Below are 26,450 nucleotides of genomic sequence, written 5' to 3'. Positions count from 1 at the left end.
GCTGAAAAATATTAAAATAAGGAAATGTTGAGAAGTGTGTGCTTAAAAATAACAGTGGAAGCTTTTTCAAACTTCATTTCAGTGACGAAGTTTTAGTCGAATTTACAAAATCATACATATTCACATCTAGTATGAAAGTTGCACGTTATCTTCAGGTATGTAATAAGTTGCAGAAATAGGCTTAGTTTTAATTGTCCTGTGCTGCTTGTACCGGGTCAGTCCTACGATGACCAACTGGCATGGGTGCAAATTCAGGACGGTGAGTGTAAAAATTCAGGACAAAGGGTCAAATTCAAGTCAAAAATTCAGGACAGAAGGTCAAAATTCAGGACAAAAATACAGTGCAAAAGGTACGTTTTATACACACATCAGAGGAGGTCGCGCAATAGTATATAAGTAAATAAATAGACATGTTTTTTATGTCTCAGAGGATCAGAGAATAAGAATAACTTCCTATTTACAAAGTTTCTTTTTTGACACACAGAGTTGGAAACAGTTTATCAGACTTGGAAGGGTAAATAGCTGAGAGAACCCTGACAGGATTCAGACACGTGTGCTGTAGGATATACGAAAGTCAGCAATGGGAATTTGACTCACTGAGTCATCCTACAGTTATGGTGCTATTGCACACTTTTGCAAACTATTTCATAAAGTAGAAAATGTATAGTTAGAGGACCATATTCTCTTTGCCAAACTCCTAAGTGGCTATACCACGGCTTGTAATACAGCAGTGGAAAATAAATCGCACATCAGCTGGTATTTAGCAATTCCATCTCTGTGCCTTTTGATTTCTCAAGTTTGCTGCATGTTTCTCTCTGTCGCTTAACTCCTCTTTCACAGCTTTCTCTGTCCTAATCTCTTGGTCTTTCAATAGATTTTCGAGTTTAGGAACTCTGTCTACTAACTGTACCTTGCAAAAACAAAATATCTTGTCATCAAGAAGCTCCAAGGATTGCAGCAAAAAACACCTCCCAATCAGCCTTTCACACATTTGCATTTCTTTGGGGAAGCAGACACCCTGGGCTTATTTCTTTTCAGCCCTCTGCCCCTCTAAGAAATGAGCACAGGATACTCCCTTGCACTGTAGCTGGAGAAATTAAATTGTGTAAATAAACTTTTGTACTTTAGCAGAGAGGCTGAAATTATGGACAAATGCTGTCCGTGAAGACATTCATCTCGGACAATGGATTTAAGGGCTAATTTGCGGACGGTCCGTTCTTTATACCTGGTTACTTGCTACGCTGCTATTTACGGGTACATGTTGGTTTTTCTTCTAACACCAAGAGAACTGGAGAGACTATTTATTTGTCTCATGGAACAGGACCACATTAAATCCTTAGAAATTCGATATATACATTATAGTCTCTATTTCATTTGAACTTTGCTGGTCCTTTAGGAACACTGTGTAATATTAGCCCTGAGGAAGTCTGTGGCTCACACCACAAAAAGACGAAACACGTGTTGGCGGCTAGGACTGTTCTTGGAGAAGTTTTAAGAAATAAAAGAAGATTGAGAAGACCTTTTGATGTTGACTTATTAAGGACTCTGACTGATTGTGTAATATGCTCAGGATATAACTCTTGTTTCTCGTGAAAATTACGGACGGTTGGCCACCTTAGTCAGACCTTGTGTCTTTGTTCCCCTTTTGTTCCCCTGGACAAAAGTTTTCCAAATAGGCCCTGTAATGTCACTGCCTTGTGCACGCACGCACACACGCACACACACACACACACACACCTGCCCAAGCACAGAAAGCAAACAGATGAGAAAATCAGCAAGCTATTTAGCATATACCTCGGCAAATTTATGTATTACCACATACATTAGTAATAATACCATTTGCAAAGCACATAGTGACTTCGTAGCTCTTTAAAAGTAAACATATCTCTGAAACAACAACAGTTGAAGTGGTATACTTGACCAGCAATGCTGAAACACACATTAATATGTGAAGAGGTATTTTTAGGAAGCTATGTACTTTCCGTCCACCTCCTGAAACCTGGAGGTGGACCCTTCTGCAACAGAATTTACGAATGTAAGTTACTGTTATTAACTTTGTTCATTTAGGCGAAGATCCTCTCCCTGTGGGAAATCATAGGGAAGGTTCTTCAAGTTTATAATTGTTAAAAAAAATATGAAACATATTTTAATGTGCAATAAAAATATAAATTAGCTTCAAATATTTACATCTAACGTACAAAACAATGGAATGTTACTGCACATTAACTCATCAAATTAAATGCCTGCTAAATAATGAATTAATTTAAGTCTATTAATTTAATGTACTCATAATAATGTTTAAACAACACAAATTCTCACCCTCTCTATCTATTTTTACTTGTATTTAATATGTAGTAAAGTTTGTTGAAAAATGAAGTGCTTTTTTAATAAAAATTATAATTTTTTTGAAACAAAAGTTTAAAAGCGTAAATTATATTTAAAAAAAATCCTTTTAGAATTCCCGGCAGGTGTGAAAAAGTTAAAATCAAAGTGAACATATATTTATTACCGAACGTACTTTTGTGAGTATAGCCCAAAGTTTTCATTCTATAAGATTGTGCACTGAAATCTGATCTAAATCTACATTTTCCAGTCACAGACATATATAATGTTTGTCGATTGTTCAAAAACACGCAATACAAAGATCCATCAACAGACCTGCAGCTTATAATGATTTGTTAATTTTGTTTTGACCGTGTATAAATTCAAAAGGAAAAATATGGTGAAAAAGAAATGGGTAATTAGGAAAGCTACAGAATATAACAGTATCCTACAGTTCAGTCCTGAAGCACTGTATTCAAAGTGCTGGTGGTGAATGTTTGAACATGCCTCTTTTTGCATGACCACTCCCATATTTTTGGGGGCTAATACTACTTTTTTTTACCCTGTGTCCTGGGACTCTGCTAACCAGGCCTCAGTGCATACGCTATGGCCCCTAAAAAGTCGAAATTAGCTACACTCCTTATTGCCATATTTACCTTACCTATAAGTCCCTAATATATGGTTCAAAGTGAGCCCAGGGCCTGTAAGTTAAATGTCACTGGTGGACTGCAGCTCCTATTATGCAACAGACTACAGTGACAGTGCAAACATGACTGCAGGTCTACCACCGTAGCCTATTTGCACAGTTTCACAACTGCAAATTCAACCTATCAAATATTCCCTTTTGACAGGTCTAAACCCTCCTTTTCAATATTATTAAATCACCCTTAATGCCCATAAATCAGGGTGCGCTGTGTGTAAAACTAGGACATTATAAAGGTTAATGTTAAACATGTCTTTCCAGTGAAATGGCTCCACATTTAATTTTCACTCTAGTGGGATTAGCTATTCCATAGAAAAACATTGGGATACAACATGCAGTTTAATATTTGTTTGTTATTGTTAATAAACTTTATTTCGGTTAGTTTTAACCATAAAAGTACATAAAATGAGCATCTTCACATTACCACAGTTCATTTGTAAATATCAGTTTTAAAATATATCATGCAATTTCGGAGGGGCGAAGACAGATTCATAAGAAATAAAAATTTAAATAATTTAAATAATATAAAATCCTTATTTTATAGAAAGTTAAAATAACCTTTGTTGATCCAGAATAAATGTAGCGTCTTAGTAATTTAAAAATAGAGAATGCCATATTATTTAAGTAGTTTCCTTATTATATACCACATAGAGAACAACAATTTAGTGATAGCAGTTACTATCAAAGGATTCATATCGGACTTTAAGATCCTAAAAAAGGCTTGGTAGTCCCTTATACCCAGATTGTTACATAATTGTATCAACCACATTCTTCGTATGTATGAGTAGGCTGGACAGAAAAGGGTAACATGCAGGGTGGTTTAATTTTTTATTCTAAATCCAGGGCATAGATGAGTTGGGCCCCCCATCCACCTGTCAGTCGTGGAATTAAGGGGCAATGTTCCATACCTAAACTGTAAGTACAGCTTCTTCGCCAAAATGGGTTGGATAGCATCTATTTCTTGCTCAAAGCTGTATATGGACTTATGGCTCAGGAAGGCACCAGTCTGGCTTGTTGATGATGCTGATCTGATGGTCCTCGCAAGTCTAAAGTCCTTCACAGCGCTGGCCAGAGTATTCTTAGAAATAGTTAATGAAGTGGCCACAGGTTTTCATATCCAATTTGTGTTAAGGACTGTCTCACAAATCGTAGCCATGGAATTTTGCTTGCTCCTGGGGAGGCTAAAACCACCTTTAATTCCCTTTTATAGCTTTCCAGCTCGGGAGTGCTCCACAGCCTCCTCCAGTAAAGAAGGGGGCGCGAGGCAATAACTTCGGCTAAAGGCCTGATGATCAAATCCAGCCTAAGTGGAACAAAGGAGTACTTCTGGGCAGGGCTAGGATCTGCCTAATGAAGTTGTTTTCTGTGATAACTAAGTCAGTGGAGGAAACATGTCCCCAAAGTTCCGCCCCATAAAGGGAAGATGATCTTGCTTGGACTTTATAGATTTCCAGTGGGACGCTTATAATTTTATTTGCACAGCTTTTTTGGTCTTTAGAAATTCCCCCGTTTGTCTGTACTAGTTTTAGATTTGCCTTAGCCATTTGTGGTCCCCACCCCATTTTGTCGGTAAGAGTCAACCCTAGATAATCAAAAATTTTGACTCTTTCTAGCGGTTAATAATTGTATATCCCCCTAGAAAACAGCTACACAGTTAATTATTGGACTTTTAAAATATTTATTACAAGCACAACTTACTGGTAAAGTTGGATTTGTAATGCATATTTTAGAAAAAGGACTTTTAGTAAGTCACTTTTTCACTCCCTAAAGCCTCAAGAAGCCTATTTGCTTAAGTTTCCAGTTATCACCCAGCAGCTGAATAGCACCCTTGATGAGGTGTGGACTTGCTCCTAGAACTCAGAAAAACGTGTTTAGTGTAGGGAGGTGTTCTGTTCCTCTGCCAGAAGGACCATCTGGACTGTGCCCAGGAACTTCATTAACTTCAAGGAGGCGAATCCTGTCACAGGCGCATTCTAGCTGTTTCTAGGCAGGACCTGCTTTTGTCCACCTACTCAGGCAAGCACCAATCCCATTGGGGGAGGAGCAGCTCCCAGAACCTGTTTGAACTTCCCACAGACGAAAGCTGTTCACTTCCCTGAGCATATCTCCGGAGTGGGCGCAAGATCTCTGCCCAGGGGAAGAAAGGTTCTGCCATGTCTATTTAGGTATAGAGTGGTAATGTGGGACTATTTGCAGTACGGCACATAGAAACTGCTGCAAAGATCAGTGGGGTTACCTCTGGGAACTTGTTCCCTCTTGGCTTGGGAGCAGTTGGGAGTCAGCCCCTTTCACAGGCTAGTGCCATGCATAAATGTGGCACCCCTGGGCCCCTTCTTCAGAACTCCACCGGAAGACAGAAGAAGGACTGCACCTACTGTTGAGACCTGCGAGGATACCTGAAAGGCTGGATCTGGTCCCATGTGTACCCAGCACAAAGAAGTGGAATCTACAAGTTAGTCGGCTGATCTCCTGTTAAGCTACAGGGACAATAGAAGCTGCTAGAAGTCCTTCTTCTGAAGAGCACAGCTGACCCATTCCAACTGGACTTCCCCTGGACCCAGCTGAAGACTTCTTCTGGAGTTAGTCTTGATCCGCAAGAGCTGCTCCTGAGGTTGAGAGACCTTTGTCCATGTCAAAGTGTACTCCTCCTAACATTCTGAAAGACCTGGGCTTTAGAAATGTTCCGTCTCTAAAGATCTCCTTTGGGTGGTCTACCCCTAAACGGTTTGCCTCTTTACCTCCTCTTTTGGTTGGCCTAAGCACGCTGAGAACTTTACCACTGCTAACCAGTGCTAAAGTGCAAGTGTTTCTCCTCTAAACATGGTGACATTGGTGTATACCTGATTGGCATATTTAGTATACTTATAAGGCCCTAGTAACGTGGTATACCATACACCCAGGGACTGTAACCTAAATGCTAATAGTGGGCCTGCACCACTGGTTTTGCCAACCCACACAAGTAGCCTTTAAAACCTGTCTTAGGCCTGCCACTGCAAGGCCTGTGTGTGCAGTATTCTGCCACTTCGACTTGGCATTAAAAAACACTTGCCAAGCCTTAAACGTCTCTTTATTACTTACAGTCCCCCATAAGGTAGGCCCTAGGTAGCCTGAAGGGCAGGGTGCTGCGTAACTAAAAGGAAGAACATATACATTTAGGTTTTACATGTCCTGGTAGTGACAAACAGCTCAATTAATTTGTCACTGCTGTGAGACCAACTCTTCTCATAGATTAGCATTGGGAATTCCTTAAAACACTTTTGAGCTGAAATTCCTGATTAGAAAGGAGTAGCTGCATCATGCTTCATACCTCTAGAATGGTCCTGAGAAATCCTCTTTACGGGTAAAGGTGGATTTATTATTACTGTTTTAGAAATGTTACTTATAGAAAGTAGCGAATGCACAAACAACAATTGATGGACAGAATGCAGAACAATGTCATACATTCACCTCAGTACAGAGATCTGGGCCTAAATCCATCATTTTTTGCTCACCATGCCATTCAAGTTTGGACCCAGCCATATGCAAATCAGTCTTGACCCTGCACCAAATGGAACAGTCCAGCCCGAACTGCCAGGCCAGGTCTTTCCTGGACTGGAAACAAGCATCCTAGACCCGGTTTTGTGCTTTCAGCCCTCATCAGCCAGGATAGCTTGACTCCAGTGGCATGGAGAGCACGGGACCCACATCTGGGAATACCCGTCCCACTTGGGGTGACAAATGCAAAAACAATTGATGGACAGAATGTAGAACAATGTCATACATTCGCCCCAGTACAGATATCTGGGCCTAAATTCATCGTTTTTTTGCTCACCATGCCATTCAAGTTTGGACCCAGCCATAAGCAAATCAGTTTTGACCCTGCACCCAATGGGAACAGTCCAGCCCGGACTGCCAGCCCAGGTCGTCCCTGGACTGGAAACAAGCATCCTAGGACTGGTTTCGGGCTTTCAGCCAGGATAGCTTACCTCCAGTGGCATGGAGAGTACGGGACCCACGTCTGGGCATACCTGTCCCACTCTGGGTGACAAATGCAAAAACAACAATTGATGGTCAGAATGCAGAGCAATGTCATACAATCACCCCAATAGAGAGATCTGGGCCTAAATCCATCGGTTTTTTTCTCACCATGCCATTCAAGTTTGGACCCAGCCATATGCAAATCAGTCTTGCCCCTGCGCCCAATGGGAACAGTCCAGCCCGAACTGCCAGGCCAGGTCCCCCCTGGACTGGAAACAATCATCCTAGGACCGGTTTCAGGCTTTCAGTCTTCATCAGCCAGGATAGCTTGACCCCAGTGGCATGGAGAGCACGGGACTCACGTCTGAGCATACCAGTCCCACTCGGGGTGACAAATGCAAAAACAACAATTGATGGACAGAATGCAGAACAATGTCAAACATTCACCCCAGACAGAGATCTGGGCCTATGTGGGATAGGTATTCCCAGACATGGGTCCCTTGCTCACTGTACCTCTGGATTCAAGCTAGCCTGGCTGATGAAGGGTAACACCCGGACACTGGTCCTTGGATGCTTGTTTCCAGTCCATGGAGGACCTAGCTTGACAGTTTGGTCTGGACTGTTCCCATGAGTCACAGGGTCAAGACTGATTTGCATATGGCTAGGTCTAAACTGGGGTGGCATGGTGAGAAAAGAATGATGGATTTAACTCAGATCTCTTGACTGGGGGTGATTGTATGGTTTTTTCAACATTCCATCCATCATTTGTTTGCTTAGCACATTTCACGCTATGTGGGATGGGTATGCCCAGACGTGGGTCCCTTGCTCACTGTGCCACTGGATTCAAGGTAGCCTGGCTGATGAAGGGTAATACCCAGAAACCATTCCCAGGATGCTTGTTTCCGGTCCAGGGAGGACCTGCCTTGGCAGTTCAGTCTGGACTGTTTCCATGAGGCACAGTGTCAAGACTGATTTGCATATGGATGGGTCTAAACTGGGGTGGCATGGTGAGCAAAAGAACAATGGATTTAACACAGATCTTTTGACTGGGGGTGAATGTATGATTTATCCAACATTCCGTCCATCATTTGTTTGCATAGCACTTTTCACCCTTTGTGGGATGGGTATGCCCAGACGTGGTTCCCTTGCTCACTATGCCACTGGATTCAAGCTAGCCTGGCTGATGAAGGGTAATACCCAGAAACCATTCCTAGGATGCTTGTTTCCGGTCCAGGGAGGATCTGGCTTGGCAGTTTGGTCTGGACTGTTCCCATGAGGCACAGGGTAAAGACTGATTTGCATATGACTGGGTCTAAACTGGGGTGGCATGGTGAGCAAAAGAACAATGGATTTCAACCCAGATCTTTTGACTGGGGGTGAATGTATGATTTATCCAACATTCCGTCCATCATTTGTTTGCATAGCACTTTTCACCCTTTGTGGGATGGGTATGCCCAGATGTGGTTCCCTTGCTCACTGTGCCACTGGATTCAAGCTGGCCTTGCTGATGAAGGTTAATACCCAGAAAGCATTCCCAGGATGCTTGTTTCCGGTCCAGGGAGGACCTAGCTTGACAGTTTGGTCTGGACTGTTCCCATGAGTCACAGGGTCAAGACTGATTTGCATATGGCTAGGTCTAAACTGGGGTGGCATGGTGAGAAAAGAATGATGGATTTAACTCAGATCTCTTGACTGGGGGTGAATGTATGGTTTTTTCAACATTCCATCCATCATTTGTTTGCTTAGCACATTTCACGCTATGTGGGATGGGTATGCCCAGACGTGGGTCCCTTGCTCACTGTGCCACTGGATTAAAGGTAGCCTGGCTGATGAAGGGTAATACCCAGAAACCATTCCCAGGATGCTTGTTTCCGGTCCAGGGAGGACCTGGCTTGGCAGTTCAGTCTGGACTGTTTCCATGAGGCACAGTGTCAAGACTGATTTGCATATGGATGGGTCTAAACTGGGGTGGCATGGTGAGCAAAAGAAGAATGGATTTAACACAGATCTTTTGACTGGGGGTGAATGTATGATTTATCCAACATTCCGTCCATCATTTGTTTGCATAGCACTTTTCACCCTTTGTGGGATGGGTATGCCCAGACGTGGTTCCCTTGCTCACTGTGCCACTGGATTCAAGCTAGCCTGGCTGATGAAGGGTAATACCCAGAAACCATTCCTAGGATGCTTGTTTCCGGTCCAGGGAGGATCTGGCTTGGCAGTTTGGTCTGGACAGTTCCCATGAGGCACAGGGTAAAGACTGATTTGCATATGACTGGGTCTAAACTGGGGTGGCATGGTGAGCAAAAGAACAATGGATTTAACCCAGATCTTTTGACTGGGGGTGAATGTATGATTTATCCAACATTCCGTCCATCATTTGTTTGCATAGCACTTTTCACCCTTTGTGGGATGGGTATGCCCAGATGTGGTTCCCTTGCTCACTGTGCCACTGGATTCAAGCTAGCCTTGCGGATGAAGGGTAATACCCAGAAAGCATTCCCAGGATGCTTGTTTCCGGTCCAGGGAGGATCTGGCTTGGCAGTTTGGTCTGGACTGTTCCCATGAGGCACAGGGTAAATACTGATTTGCATATGGCTGGGTCTAAACTGGGGTGGCATGGTGAGCAAAAGAATGATGGATTTAACTCAGATCTCTTGACTGGGGGTGAATGTATGGTTTTTTTCAACATTCCATCAATCATTTGTTTGCTTAGCACATTTCACGCTATGTGGGATGGGTATGCCCAGACGTGGGTCCCGTGCTCACTGTGCCACTGGATTCAAGGTAGCCTGGCTGATGAAGGGTAATACCCAGAAACCGGTCCCAGGATGCTTGTTTCCGGTCCAGGGAGGACCTGGCTTGGCAGTTCAGTCTGGACTGTTTCCATGAGGCACAGTGTCAAGACTGATTTGCATATGGATGGGTCTAAACTGGGGTGGCATTGTGAGCAAAAGAACAATGGATTTAACACAGATCTTTTGACTGGGGGTGAATGTATGATTTATCCAACATTCCGTCCATCATTTGTTTGCATAGCACTTTTCACCCTTGTGGGATGGGTATGCGCAGACGTGGTTCCCTTGCTCACTGTGCCACTGGATTCAAGCTAGCCTGGCTGATGAAGGGTAATACCCAGAAACCATTCCCAGGATGCTTGTTTCCGGTCCAGGGAGGATCTGGCTTGGCAGTTTGGTCTGGACTGTTCCCATGAGGCACAGGGTAAAGACTGATTTGCATATGGCTGGGTCTAAACTGGGTGGCATGGTGAGCAAAAGAACAATGGATTTAACCCAGATCTTTTGACTGGGGGTGAATGTATGATTTACCCAACATTCCGTCCATCATTTGTTTGCATAGCACTTATAGAAAGGAGACATTTCTCTGCTCTTACTGCTCTGTGTACCTTGCAGCCTGTCTCCAATACACATGTGGGATGGGTGACAGCTACACTTTGTGCATTTCCTCTAGACAGCCATAAACACAGGAAGGGTGGGTGTAACAGAAAACTCATCTGCATTAATCTACATTCTGATAGCTCTTAATGGGCTAGAACAGGGAGGGGGAGCTGACAACTAAATAGGCACCGCTTTGTTTCCCACACAAATTGCTGATTAAACTCAACAGATAGCTTGGTAGGTAGACAGGGCTGGGATGAAAGGGGACCTTTGCACTTCGGTATTCAGTCAAATTATCGAATTGGAAATGTCCACTTACACTAATATCAAGTTTTAAATATTGTGACACAGAAATATCGACAGCAAGTATATCGTGGCCAAGAATATTGACTTTAAGGTAAGAGACATTGATTTTAAAAATATAGAAGTCATTATTATTGCTTGCAAAAATATATTTGTTTAAAATATCGATTTTTTCTATTAGTTTTATGTATTTTAGAATATATTTTAAATGTTTGTGATTTTTTTGCATATGTATTGTTTATGCTCATTAATATATGTGTTACATTTTTAGTAGTTATGAATTTTATTTTGATTTTATTTTGTAATTTTTACTTCTGTAGTGGGTTATGGGTTTATAGGAAAACAAGGTGGGAAGTACTGTAATTATAATAAAATAATGAATGTATTTATTTATTAATATTTTTTAATTGAGGTTTTATAATGTGTATTGTATTTTCAATTGTTTTTGGTAAATTTTAGGTGCCGGTTGTGGAGTTTATAGGGGTAAAGGGCAGGAAGTAATTTATTTGTAATTAATTATTAATTAATTGTTAATGTATATTAATTAATTAGCTTACAATTAATTATGGTAATTGTGCAATTCATTTTAGGTGCGGGTTGTGGGGTTTATAGGGGTAAAGGGTGGGAAGTAATATATTTTAATTAATAAATCATTCGTTGTTAATTGATATTAATTAACGAATTGACAATTAAATATTGAAATTGGGTGATTAATGTTATTTTTTTAATTACTTAAAAAAAAATATTTTAGTGCACTGACTTCAGTGGAAATAGTAAATTTTGTCCCTCCGCTATCCAACACTTTCTCTATTGATGGACTGACTAGAGTGGGAATAGTCAAGTTTATCATTTCGCTATCCAACACTTTCCCTACTAATGCACTGACTGGAGTGGGAATAGAAATTGCTATCCTCCGCTATCCAACACTTTCCCTACTGTTGCACTCTTTGGAGTGGGAATGGTACTTTTTACCCCTCCTCTATCCAACACTTTCCTTACTGTTGCACTGACTGGAGTGGGAATAGTAATTTTTACCCCTCTCAGAGCCAACACTTTCCTTACTGTTGCACTCATTGGAGTGGGAATAGTAATCATTACCCCTCATCTATCCAACACTTTCTCTATTGATGCACTGACTAGAGTGGGAATATTAAATGTTATCCCTTCGCTATCCAACACTTTCCCTACTGCTGCACTGATTGGAGTGGGAATAGTAATTTTTACCCCTCCTCCTCTATCAAACACTTTCCCTACTGTTGCATTGACTGGAGTGGGAATAGTAATTTTTACCCCTCCGAGATCCAACACTTTCCTTATTGTTGCACTCATTGGAGTGGGAATAGTAATCTTTACCCCTCAGCTATCCAACACTTTCCGTGCTGTTGCACTGACTGGAGTGGGAAATTTAAGTTTAAAGATTTTTAAGTTTTATTTATAATAGAATATTTTTTTTAAATAGATTTTATGTTATTAGTATATGTAAATATGTATATATATATATATTTATTTGTTAAGTTTTTATATAATGTTAAAATTATAAACACATTAAAAGTATTAGTTTAATAATTGTTTTGAGACATATATATATATAAATTATTATATATGTGTGTTTAACTTTTTAACTTAAGTTTATTTGTTATATTTGTTAAAATGAATATTAAATCAAATATTTGTTTTAATTAATTGTATTCCTTAATATATTTAATAACAAACTTATTTTATATATAATTATATAAAAAATTATATTTTGTACAACTATATTTACAACATCGATATTTAAAAAAAGTTATTTTTGTACTTGCCATTATAAGTATAGGATGTAGATATTTTTGACATCAATATTTTGGTCACAATATTTTTGTATGGGGATATTTTGGGTGTTGATATTTTGTCAGTGTACCTGCACTTCAATGTCTTGCTTTGAAGTCACCACCACTTCAAAGGTACACCGTGGTATAAGTAATGGGCATCTGACCATAACAAGACAGTACACTACTGGACTAGAGAAGAACTCTGCCGGGAGTAAGGACTGCGGTGCTACAAGGATTGCCACTTTGTCGAATGGCTGATCTCAAGGAAATGCTTTTTGCTTTGCTGAGGTGTCCTTCTGTCTCAGGGCCATCAAAGACTTCCTGCAACTCTGCAACAAGACCTAGACTCTGACATCTGTGAGTCCTGCCCTGCCAAGTTCTCCCAATCCAGTCATGGGCCGTTGAAAGGTGATTTCCAGAACTATCAGAATTGACTCAGTGACGGCTTTGCGCCAATCGGAACTGATGCAGTCCTCTTAGATGCCGACTCAGTCCCAATCCGAGGACATCCCTCGGCGGCTTGACAATGAGGTGGGACTAAACTGTGAGGTTTGATGGTGACGCAGTGCCTGTATCGTAAGAGGTTAGACGATGGCATGGTACCGGACTGCGAGGCTTGATGATGACACTTTGACCAAGATTCGTTAATCGGAATGAGGAAGATGAAATTTTACATGACCAATATGTCCCCTGCGTGTACCCTATGTTTAATGTATGTGCATGTCATACATGCATTTTCCCTTAAGTGGCCTGAATCACAAGGCCTCTGCATTTACGTCCTGCATTAGGATGCCAGTCTTCAAGTCTCCCATGTAAGAAATATTAAGTTAGCATTTAAGGCCCATGTATTTGCATTGTGCACTTTTAAATAAGTCACGATGAACCCGTTTGGTGGCTCAGCCTGAGCCTGTTTCTGAATTAGGGCTCCAGGTCTCCAGACACTCTGAGAGCTGCAGTTACGTATCCCTGACCTTGCATACCTCTGGCTCAGCCGAGGCCCAGCACGGGGTGCCAAGACAGTGTTTTGCAAATTAGTTATCTGCTTGTTGTACAGAATTACATTCCTGCCCAGTGAAGAAGGTAAACAGAACCCGTCTTCAGAGATAGGGCCTAGCCTTTCTGTCTCCGTTTAAGTAAATTACAGAGCTTGCATCCGTAGAAAGCCCACGGCCCCATGCAATGCACGAAGAAATATATGCCCTCTCTGGCTCTTAGTGATGAGCGACCTTTGCTTCAGATAAAACATCCCCGGACTCAAGATATCAGATAATACCAGACGTGCTGGTCGCCCTGACACTAAAGGCCTCTCTGCTAGACTGAATGTCAGCTTTCCCCCCAGTCACACGTCAGTTGCACGTCATGATCAAGTTGCACGCACAAGTAGGGCAAAGTTCCAGCCTGCCATGCAACCCCCCCTCCATGTATCCACCCACCTATGACTCACCTATGACTCATCAAGTGTATACCCTCATGCACGCCCACATGCTCTTATCTTCTTTTCTCTCCTATGTACAAGATTGCACGTATAAATATGTAATCAGAAAATAATGTTTAGAAGACCCTTCCTGAACCTTAGAGGTGATGGAACAGATTCTCCCTTAACTCGAGTTATTGGAATAAAGCCCTTTGACTCAGATACCACGGACTCTGCCTCTCATTTAATGCATGACACTTTGTTTATTTAAGGAAATTATGACAGGGTAATATTTTATTTACCACATTAATCCGGCGCCCGAATAGGGACTAATCCCTTTCCCCACACGCCGGAGACGTAGGTCCAGCCTTTGCCCCCTTCTACAGCCGTGACGGACTTCAAAGTGTACACGCCAGGGGGACTTCCTGCTTACTCCCTCAGGCCCACGGAGGAGACGGACTGCGACCAGGCGTCCACACGAGGCGGTGAGGATCGCGGATCATCCCAACCAGAGCCCAACCCGTGAGAGAGCAAGGTCCGAGGTTCCGAAGGCCCACCTGTTCCGAGGCGCATGCGTAGTATCAAGTATCAAGTTTCCGAGGCCTTCAAGTTCTGCTTCCCGGTGAGTACCACTATGGGGAACGCATCAAGTTAAAGACGTGTCCGTTCAAACGGGCACGGTAAAGACGGGTCCACGGTAAAACGTGGGCACGGTAAAGACGGGTCCACGGTAAAACATGGGCACGGTAAAGACGGGTCCACGGTAAAACGTGGGCACGGTAAAGACGGGTCCACGGTAAACGTGGGCACGGTAAAGACGTGTCTCATTTTTGGGACCGGTATGGTTGTACTGTATTCCAGTGCATAAAGTTAACTGTTTTCAAGTATGTGTTTTATTCCATGTATCAGGTTAGACTGTATCTGTTTTAGTGTTTTAATGTTGTAGTGTGAATGATTGTTGATTGTTTCAGTCTATTCTATGTGTATTGTATTTCCATTGTGTTGGTTTCAACATGCCGCTGTTTTCGAAATTGCGTCAGATAGGGACCAGGAAAGGTATACTAGAAGAGTCAGTCAACATCCCGCCCAGAGACACACCTGGTCATTTTATGTATAATAAGCACGGGCTAGACGCCATTTTGTTTTTAGATTTATGGGTAGATTACACAAAGGACTTAGAGGAGAAATATAGATGGCCTGTCTCGGGAACATGGGATCCTGAATGCATTATGAGAGTAGAGGAAGCGCTATGGAAAAAGAAATCAAGACCCTCTCAGAAAGATGCCATTGAGTTATGGCGCAAAGAGTCACATAGGAGAACAGAGAAAGAATTGAACAAAGCAGAGAGAACTAAACAAGCAGGGGAAAAAGCGAAAGAAAAGGAACTATGGGAGGAGGGGGAACGGGTCAAATTAGAACAGGTTGATAGAGAAAGAAATGCCGTCGTTACTGGTATTTACCCCGTCCTCTCAGAAGAACTAGCTAGAGTGACCACCTCAGAAACACCCAGTAGGTCGCGAACGCCACCACCTGTGCCATATAGAGTACGTAGAACAGAGCCGACAGCATCCAAGGCGTTCATTTCATCGTATCTAGACGAGCCCATACCAGATTACGCAAATACAGATTTCCCTCCGCCTCCAGCAGCGGATCAGCTCCAGCAACTCGTGAAAGACGATGTAGGGCCAGGGGCAGTAGGAGGGTTACCTACTGTAGATGTAGCAATTCCACATTGTATATATGATCCAGAACCAGGAAAGGGTCCAATGCTTGTGATTTCACTAAGACTGAGACAAGCTGTCGCATATTTGGAAAACTTACCAGACATGAAAGAGCACCTAGATAAAATGTACCGTTTCATTAGAACGGGGGAGGAACCCAATTGTATAGTACAAGCCATGCAACACAGAAAGGTAGGGGTTAAGAATTATATCCTACGTTTTATTATTAATTGCCTGATCAGGGAACAAGACGGAGGTGACGGAGATGTAAGATCTGGTTTGATAGAATGGAGTGACCACATAGATGCCGGTCGACATGATAAACAGGGACAGACAGAGAGCATGTACAAGAAAATACAAAAGGAAATATTGGCAATACACAGAACAGGGTCTGACGAGAAGGGTGAGTCATCAACGGAAGAGGTAGAAGACAAAATGAATTATGTAGGTAATGCACGACGGTTTGACAGGCCCAAGTGCCTCGACTACCGTAAACAGGGGTCAGCTATAAAAGAAAGATATTCCCTTGAAAATCTGTTCCAAGCTACTGAAAAAGCCCTGAAACAACGGATAGGGAGCGAGAGACCTCCCACCTCACACGAAATAGAGTTGGCCCGGTCAGCCACCCAGTGGGTGTCTAATTCTAATATATACAGCAGTGATATATTGGCCCAGACTTTCTTGAGCCTTCCACCGAACGAACAGCGTTTGGCTGGTATTTACATGGTTCAACATTTAATAACATTGTATGAGAGTCAATATTCCGATCCCGGTCAATTGTATAAATTATTGGACGACTTGCTTCTAGACAGATGGACAGGCCTGGGTACTGAATTAATTAATGTCATCCTGGATCAACGACATAAATTCTTTGACTACATGTATGTTTCCAACCTCACATCATGACAGAAATAACTTACACGTAGACAGACAGAACCCCCTACGAGAGGTACATCCCGTCAAAAATGCGGACAATGTGTTACAACGGGTGTATGTTTATGTTCCCTTGACGAAATTAGAAATTCTAGAGATGAAAAAGATGTTGCCCTGCCATGATAAAGACCCAGGGGGGTTTCACCGAGAATTAAAAGACATCCTCCGCATAGATTATACGTACTCTGACATTCTGAAGCTACTGAAAGTACTGTTGCCTGCAGGTATTTACGAAAAGCTTAAGGAAAAAGACTGGGAGGTAGGCGAGAAAAAGTTAAGTTGGGCTGCACTGGAAACAGAAGACAAAGGCAGGCTCCCAGGAATAGGTCTTGGGGACAAAGCTAAGGAACTGCCTGAACTCCTGATACAGGTTTTACCGAGACTATTGATTACGAAAAAGGAAGATTGGGATGCTATTTCAGCCTGTAAACAGAAACAAGATGAGGACACGAGTGATTTCTATTCTAGATTTGAGAAATGCTTTACTATTAATAGTGGCCTTAAGCCAGGTAGCGAATCATATCCACATCTTTTCGTGAGCAAATTAGTAGAGAATTCCTTACCCCAGATCAAGAATAGAGTACTGAAGGTTGAGAGTACTTGGCAAGCAAACAGCCCTTCACAAATGTTACAGATGCTACAATATCACCAGAACAGGATTAGAGAAGAGCAGGATCAGGAAAAGAGACGCATGAAAGAAACAAAAATGAAGGTGCTGGTTGCCCAAACGGTACCGGCAAATACGAACAAGATTAACACGACACATGTCAAGGGGAACTGTAATTATTGCAAACAGCCAGGTCACTATGTAAAGGAATGTACAGTTCTGAAACACAATATAGCTACAGGCAAGACAAAAGAACGACAATACACTCCTAGACAAAATAGCACCCAACAGAACACACAGCAGGCAGTAGCGAGTTTTCCACCTCCACCACCGCCTGTTCATGCCACACCACAAATGTATCAGTACACACAGTCAGACTATCCAGAATATCAACAGTTCTCATGAAACAGCCTTGAGAGGGAAGTTGGCTTGCCCCTTATTGAAGTTCCTGTAGATCAAGAGGGTCCGTACGTACATAGTCGTGTACTAGGTCAGGACCGAAAGTTTCTGATTGACACAGGGGCGAGCAGAACTACCATCAGTCATGACGAGGTTCCAGGGGCACCTCTCTCGGGCTCACAGAATGTTTCCCTGGGATTTTCAGGAAAGCCTATTGTTAATGAAGTATCGAAGCCAGTCTCCCTCGGGGTTGGTCCACTGTCACGTACCACAGACTTGCTACTTACTAAATCATGTCCAGAAAACTTACTTGGTATGAAGACATTAAAAGATCTTGGAGCAGTTATCTGTTGTTCTCCAGAAGGAGTGCGACTGTTCTTACGGGATTTTAAGGGACATTATGTGGTGGAATTTTAGTTTGTGTACTGAACATTATCTACGCCATCTTGCAGACTCACGTACGAACACACACGACAGCCATTTTAGGTACCACGGTCTCCCTGTTCACGATCGCCCGTCAGCACACTTCCCTGAACCTTGCAAGTCTTCCCCGTGCACCCTGGCTGCCCCCGCACTCACATGCACAAGTCATGAACCCTCCCCTCCCATGACTCTGTCTCAAGGAATCACACCCCGCGCCTGACCAACACCTCCTTTCCGTCCATGAATACCCCTCCTTTGATGACCCCTTCCTCTGAGCCCGACTGCCTGTACGAACCGCTGGTCATCCCTTAGCCCGAGGATACAGTTTATTGCCCATTACTGTATTCACTCGCCTCTCCCTGAAAGGAGCCACTATTGATCACGACCTCCCCATCCCCTGAGATTCGATCAGGCGCACACATTCCAAAGGAATCGGCAGAACACTCAGCTGCGTGATGGCCCCTCCCAATCATATGAGAGGAAAGGGCCTCTACTGTTGTCATGTGTTGGAATGGGCCGGAACTGGGGGGGGTGCCGGTGATGTCGTTCTCATACTTCACAATGTCCCTGTTGTAATAAAGGACGTTCACATGCCTTAAACCAGTGTATAAAAGACCAGGTCTCAAAGAGGTTGGGGAGCACCTCGAGACGATACCTTGTTGTCTGATCTGATGTGTTCCACTCCGACGGAATAAACTTGTTTCCTGTCTTCCTGTCTCCAGCGCCTGCCTCTTTATTGAATAACTTCGTATGGTATTAGAGGCGTTTTACGCCGGGCAAATTTAACTTAGGAAACATCTACTGAAATCGCCTGACCATTTTGAATTGATCTTTAACAATTGGCGCCCAACGTTGGGCCCATCAGCGACACGTGGATCCAGTGGGAGAGGTCCCGACGACAGAGTGAACAACTGCAACGATCGGAAAGAGCTCCTGTCCGATAGACCCTCGTCTGACAGCCGATCATCTGAACTTCACTGATTCCGAGCTGACCTCTCCCGAGTGATCTACGGTCCTGACTGGGAACCACCAGGAGTGCCGCGATAGCAACAGAGAGTAGAGGACGATCGGGCGCTGGAAGCGGAAGACGAGAAACTGTCCATGCGGTCCGGGTAAGGTCGTGATACACGACAAATTGCGAAATTGATTGATTGATTGTTTGAAAATACTAGTATTACTTATTGACTGTTCCTGAGGAATTCTCTATTTGCAAACAAGTACAGAATCGCCATACTCTGTTTAGTCTTTGCAGATAGTGAATGGTAGGCAACGCAAGCCTTTAACACGTCGTGCCTATTTTTTCCTCCTCATTGATTGATTGATTGAATCGAGCATTGAATTGTTCGAAGTTGGTTCTCTTAAGGATCTTCTCTGTCCGCAAACGGGGAAGAATAGGAATATTCTCTTTCCCTTTGCCGATAGTGAAGGGTAGGTAACGCAAACCTTTAACAAGTCGTGCCTATTTCGCTCCTCATTGATTGATTGTTTGCCCGAACATTGACTGTTTTGGGAATTGGTTCTTTTCGGAGGTATTCTCTGTTTGCAAATAGCGCAGAATAGAATATTCTGTCCAGTCTTTGCAAATAGTGAAAAGATAGGTAGTGCAGGCTTTTGCCCCCCATTGTAATCCGTCATGCCTATCTTCTCCCCATTGGTTCATAGTTGGGTCAACCCGGACCGCTTATTAGAGATGAACCATCCAGCTCCACTGGAAGGTACCCCTAATAAGGACATGTTTACTAAGCAAGGACTAGTCGCTATAGCTTATAGTAAGTTATGGCATAAATATACAAAAAAGGATCCTAAAAATCAATGGCCACTGATAGGTTCTTTTGATAAAAATAAAATAAAAACACTAGAAGCAGCTGTAAAAATAAACAAGGCAACGCCCACTATGCTCGATAGTATTGGCATGTGGCGCAAAGAAGCAGAACATCGCAGGAAAAGAGAGGAAGGGAAAATAGTGAAAGAGTTACGAAAAACAGCCCATCTGGCCGCAAAAGAACTAGATGAAGAAATAAGAAGAAGAGAGGAAGTTAGACAAACGCAAGAATCAGGACTGGCAGGCCAATGCCCTGTCAGGACCACCTCTGCGCTCTACCCGGAGATGCCCTCCAAACAGCGGGCAAATGACGAGTTACTACTCGGTCCTCCAATTATCTACATGCCTCCTCCTTATGCTCCCAGCCAGCCTCTAGCACAACACTCACCAGCCCAAAGTGCAGGTATGGGTGACTCTAGCGCTAGTGCCCCGGCTCTTACGGCCTTCGCACCAGCCGCATTGGTAACAACAGCAGATGAACATGAGACTAGCAGGCACCTAACAGCCAGACCAAATAGGTTGAGCAAAGATGAGCGGGATGGAATCGACAAGATAGCAAAAACATTGGTAGAACGGAAGGAGAGCGAGGAATATACGATGAATATGCATAATTCACATGCCGGTAGTCACAGACGGCATTTCATTTTGCGGTTCAGCTACCACACCCTTAACGCGTATGAGGATAGGTACCAGAATAAAGGTCCTGCTAAATTGACGGCTCTATATAGAAGGGTCGATGTTGGAGATGGAACTGAGAGCGATGTGACGGACCTCTTCATGCAAACGCTTGAGGTCTTCCGCCACCTCGCGGAACAGAAACCAGAGGTCAAGATCACAGTCCCTGAGACGATTGAGCCCTCAGTAGAAGCAGCCAACACGATGATGCCCTTCAGAGAAGCCGCCCCCTATTGGGTTCCCCCAAGAGGTCAGGGAACAAACGATGATATCAACCACGCAGATGCAAAAGGGAGGGTTGTGTACAACTGGGTTTACCAACCATGGGATCGGCAAGATATTTTAACCTTTAGGCAAACCCTGCCCGATCTGCGAAAGAACCCTACGGCATTTTATACAGAACTAGGCACAGCCTTGGGCTCAACCATAATGACTCTAGCGGACATTGATTTGTTTTTTGGGTTGTGTCTGCCGGCTGATGTGTGGAAGCAAATCCGGAAAGCCGATCACACAGACCTGTTCGGACACACCTGGAAACAACTCGATGACCTAGATAGGCAACGAGAGCCCGGAAAGAAACCTGTAAAAGACATACTGGAACTCCCCGACAAAATAGTGCAGAAGCTAAAGACGTTGATCCCAGAAAAGAAGGTAGACTGGTCGGTAGTCACTGCTTGTCGCCAGAAGCCTCAGGAAGATGTATCAGAATACTTCTCACGATTTGAAACAGTGTTCTCCGACTACAGTGGCCAAGATATGACCACCGCAACTGGACAACACCTATTCGTGCAAAACTAAGTAAAGGGGCTATCGCAAGAGGTCTCCCAAAAGTTACAAACTAGCGAGAGTAGTTGGGGAGCCTCTAAACCTGCAGCTATCCTTCAGATGGCTCAGTATTACGAACATCAAAAGAACGAGAACGAAAGGGCAACTGAGAAAAAGAAAAAGGACTTAAAGGAACGAGTAATGATTGCTCAACTGCAGGGAGTGACTACAGGAAGGGAACGGTATAGGGGAAACTACCAGTCGAATCCCCTAGGAATTCGGCCCCTAGAGACCGCAACCCCACACCTGGCGCTCCACGAACCGACCTCGATGAGAACCAGTGTGCATTTTGCAAAGAATTTGGGCACTGGAAGTCTCAATGCCTGGCCCTTCGGGAAATGATTAGAAATAAAGAAACAAGGGACATGACCAATGGCTCCAAAACTGGAGGGCAAGGACGAGGGCAGACCCGCGACACCACCAATGACCGATCTGACAGACCAAACACATTTGACCGCCCCCGACAGAATCAGTGCCAACAGTCCGACTGCAACAATGCTCACGACTCTGCATAGGACTGCCAGGGGCAAGGGAGGGATCCAGTCGAGCTCTGTGTTGACCAGCAAGGTCCTTACGTCACTGCTAAGGTCCTGGGTACAAAGTCTCCATTTTTGGTAGACACTGGAGCGACACGTAGTGTATTATCAAAACGACTGATTCCAAGGGCACCCTTGTCTGGCTCACACATTACCTCGATAGGTTTCGATGGAACGCCCTCCACTAATCCCCTGTCTGTACCTATCTCCTTTGACCTAGGAAACAATCCCACTGACACAACGTTTCTGCTCTCCCTCAGCTCCCCTGACGCCATTATGGGTATTGATTTACTGAAACATTTCCGAGCTACTATTAGGTGTTCCCCGGATGGAGTCCGAGTCATCCTGTACGACAACCCAAGCATGTCCAGACCCCACCCCGCACGACATATGTACGCCATAACAGATGCTGACCTATCCTTGCTCGATACCCTACCGCTGTACCTCTGGGCCAGAAACGACTCGGATGTAGGACGAATGATGATCGATCCTGTACACATAACTGTTCGACCAGATGCAATACTCCCGAAACTCCCACAGTACCGGATATCGCCCGAAGGCGAGAAGGCATTGGTAGCGATTATTCAGTCCTTGGTAGATGCAGGAGTGGTAGAGGAAGTGGTTAGTAATGTCTGCAATAGCCCTATCCTACCCATTGTTAAGAAGCAAGGTGAGGGAGATGAGAAAGCGTACCGCTTCATCATCGACCTGCGAGAAGTCAACAAAGTGGTGGTGCCACAGTACCCCGTAGTCTCAGACATCGCCACCATCCTGACTCTCATCCCGTCCACTGCCACCACCTTCACCGTTATTGATCTTAAAAATGCATTTTTCTCTATCCCCATCCATCCAGACAGCCGTTATCTCTTCGGCTTCACTTTAAAAAACCGTTTGTACCGATTTTGTAGAGCTCCCCAGGGCTACACTGAAAGTCCCAGCATTTACAGCCAGGCCCTCAAAAGACAGCTGGACGCCGTCCAGCTACCAGATGGAGTGGTGTTGATCCAATATGTTGACGATATCCTTTTGGCGGCCGACACCACTCCACTTGCAATCACAGCCACTATCCAACTCTTGCACTTTCTTGCGGAGAATGGCCACAAAGTCTCCAAAAAGAAACTGCAGTTCTGTCAGCCCCAAGTAACATACCTAGGCCACCTCCTGTCCAAAGAAGGGAGAAAACTTACGCCCGACCGAATCCAAACCATCCTAGACACCCCCATTCCAAAAACACAGAAGCAAGTCCGTTCATTAGTGGGCCTTACTTCTTTCTGCCGACAATGGTTACCAAATTTCAGTCTCATTATAAAACCCCTACTCTCCCTGTTGGCCAAAGATGTTCCGTTCCCACTCCCTTGGACTCCCGAATGCCAAGCATCCTTTAAGGAGTTGCGGGATGCCCTTTGCTCGGCACCCGTTCTAGGAACACCAGATTACTCCAAGCCCTTCTCCCTCTTCACTCACGAAAGGGAAGGATGCGCATTGTCTGTTCTAACTCAGCCCATCGGCGCCAAACAACGCCCTTGTGCCTACTTCTCTGCCACTCTTGATCCAGTCGCCAGAGCTCTACCTGCCTGCCTTCGAGCAGTAGCCGCTGCTGCTGTCTCTATCCGCCAGAGTGAGGGAATTGTGCTTTCAAACTCCCTCACGGTATTAGTGCCCCATGCAGTTGACACCCTTTTGAACCAGACTAAGACTCAACATCTGACTAGCGCACGACTAACAGGGTACGAATTGACTCTACTTGCACCCCACATCACCCTGAAGAGATGCACGACATTGAACCCTGCTACACTGTTACCCTTGCCCGAAAATGACCCCGATGTGCCCCCTATACACGACTGTGTGACCCTCACGGACGAACAGACTAGGAGTAGAGTTGACCTCCGAGACATTGCTTTTACAGATCCTGATGGAGAACTATGGGTAGATGGCTCTTGTATCAAACTCCCAGACGGCACCACTTCTGCTGCCTATGCGGTGACGACAGCTCGAACAGTAGGTGAAACCGCTCGCATCACACAACGATCCGCACAGGCAGCAGAACTAATTGCCCTCACGCGAGCATGTATCATAGCAGCAGGAACCACGGCAAACATTTACACGGACAGCCAGTACGCCTTCGGGGTGGTTCATCATTTTGGGCTCCTGTGGAGGGAAAGGGGATTCCTGACGTCCCACGGTACACCCATCCTTCACGGAGATTTAGTCTCCGCCCTGATTGAAGCAGTTCTTCTCCCCAAACAGTTAGCAGTGATCAAATGCCAGGCACACAAGAAGGTGACAGATTTAGTTGGACAGGGAAACGCACTAGCCAACACCACCGCCCGAACCACAGCTGAGAATAGGACAACGACACGCATGTATGTGACCAGGTCACAAGCAGAAAAATGGACCGACGCTAGGGAAACAATCAGGGACATCCAATCGACCAGCACACCACACGAATTGACTGAGTGGGCGCGGGTGGGTCTAAGGGACGATGAAGGCTGCTGGCGGACAAAAGACACGAACAAATGGTTGCTGCCTGATGCATATTTGATCGCCATACTGACAATGGCACACTCCCCTGCACACATAGGCTCTGCCCCCATGATTGAACTCATTTCCAAAGTTTGGCACAACAACAAGATCCCCGACTCGGCCAAACGTCTAGTCCAGCAGTGCCTCATCTGCTTACAACACAACCCCGGGAAAGGAACTGTGGTACCCCGGGGATGGTTTGGGATCCCCGACCACCCCTTTGAGGTCCTTCAGATGGATTACATCCAGCTAGAGAGGTGCCAAGGCTTGAAGTACGTATTGGTCATTGTATGTGCCTTCAGCAAATGGGTGGAAACCTATCCGACCCGTGATAACACTGCCATGACTACTGCCAAAGTACTACTGAAAGAGTTTTTCCCTCGCTACGGCCTTTGTCAAATTTTATGGAGCGACAATGGCCCCCACTTCGTAGCTGAAGTTATCCAACTAATCCTGAAGGGGTTGGGGGTAAAACAAAGATTCCACGCAGTCTTCCACCCCCAATCTGCTGGCCTGGTTGAACGACACAACGCTACACTGAAACTGAAACTGTCAAAAATAGTGGCCACCACCGGACTTAAGTGGCCAGATGCCCTTCCACTGGCATTACTATCGATGCGCTCCACTCCCACTAAGCACCACTTGACCCCCTACGAAGTTGTGTTTGGGCGGCCTATGAACCTCTGGACTGCCCCCAAACCGACCTCCATTCACGACGTCCCCGACGTCCTGCTGTCAGATTATTTGTACAAATTAACTAAAACATTGTCTGTCATTCATCAACAGGTGCAGCAGGCCATCCCCGATGCTTCCAGGGGTCCCGGTCACGATATCCAGCCGGGGGACTACATCCTAATCCGGAACTTTCAACGAGCGAAGAGTCTGGAACCCCGGTGGACGGGCCCCTGGCAAGTACTGATCACCACTCGGACGGCTCTTCGAGTGGAGGGGAAAAAGAACTGGCTGCATGCACACCACTGCAAGAAAGTTTCCTCGACCCTGGCCACGACAGACAACGTCAGCACCCAAGAAGAGCTCCTGAACAAAGACCGACCATCACTGAACTGCTATCCTGATACCGAGGCACTTGAACTTGCAAAACACTCTGATCCCACTGTGCCATCCCGAGAAGGGTATTTCCTGCGTCGAAAGGAGGGAGCTTCGGCTAAGTAGGCCACTGACTAAGTTAAAAATCTCAGAACGGTGACCCAAAGCAACCAAGGGTTACCCGGAGAGAAGCTAAACGAAGTCTGTGGTTCTGCCCACTACCGAGCACCTTGAAGATGAAGATGATGGAAGCGCCAGATAAGAAGATGATGGAAGCGCCAGATAAGAAGACGTCGGAAGCAACAGGAAATACCCACTACAGGAACCCAAAGACTGACAATTTGCACAAATCTAAGACAATCGCTTTCTTCATTGTCTTCCTCTTTTGCCTCCTCCTCATGACTTCCTTCTGGATCTTGGAGGAAAGCACACCCGCTCACCAGATGTTGCCAACCACTGTCCAGCCAACCACGAAAGAGCACCACCTGATCACCCTTTCACCTCAGCTCCGAGAAAGGCGTAGGGAGTTCTGGAACAATTCTTTCGTACAACTGTTGCACCAGCACAACCTTGCTGCAAATGCCACGAACTGCTGGATCTGTGGGTTGCTCCCACATGCTACCGGACACTCCATCCCCTTCATCCCCTCTCCTTTCTCAGTTCACGGCTCCTGCCTCGCCTGGTTGATCCTCATGCAGGAAAGCCACAAGGACAACGCCACTTCTGGTCAAACCGTGTCACACTTCTACTATGGGTTCTGGCTGAACAAGACAGGAAAGCCCTTTTGTCCTGCAATTTCAGGTTCAACCTTCCTTACGAACATCCCTGCCAAAGAAAGGGTCGAAACGCAAGTGCTCCACAATCCAGCCAGACCCACCTTCTCCCACCTGCGGAAACAAACGGCTGCCACCCTGACCGTGGCCCTGTCTGTCATCAATGTCACAGGACTCGTATGCCTCGAAGGACAAGGAACGCAGCTGGTGGGTCACAGTTCTGTAGTGTAGCTCCTATTTTCCCAATAGGCTCTGCGC

The sequence above is a fragment of the Lissotriton helveticus genome, chromosome 6, assembly GCF_964261635.1.
Source record: "Lissotriton helveticus chromosome 6, aLisHel1.1, whole genome shotgun sequence".
Classification (NCBI taxonomy): Eukaryota; Metazoa; Chordata; class Amphibia; order Caudata; family Salamandridae; genus Lissotriton; species Lissotriton helveticus.
Note: the sequence above shows the minus strand (reverse complement) of the source record.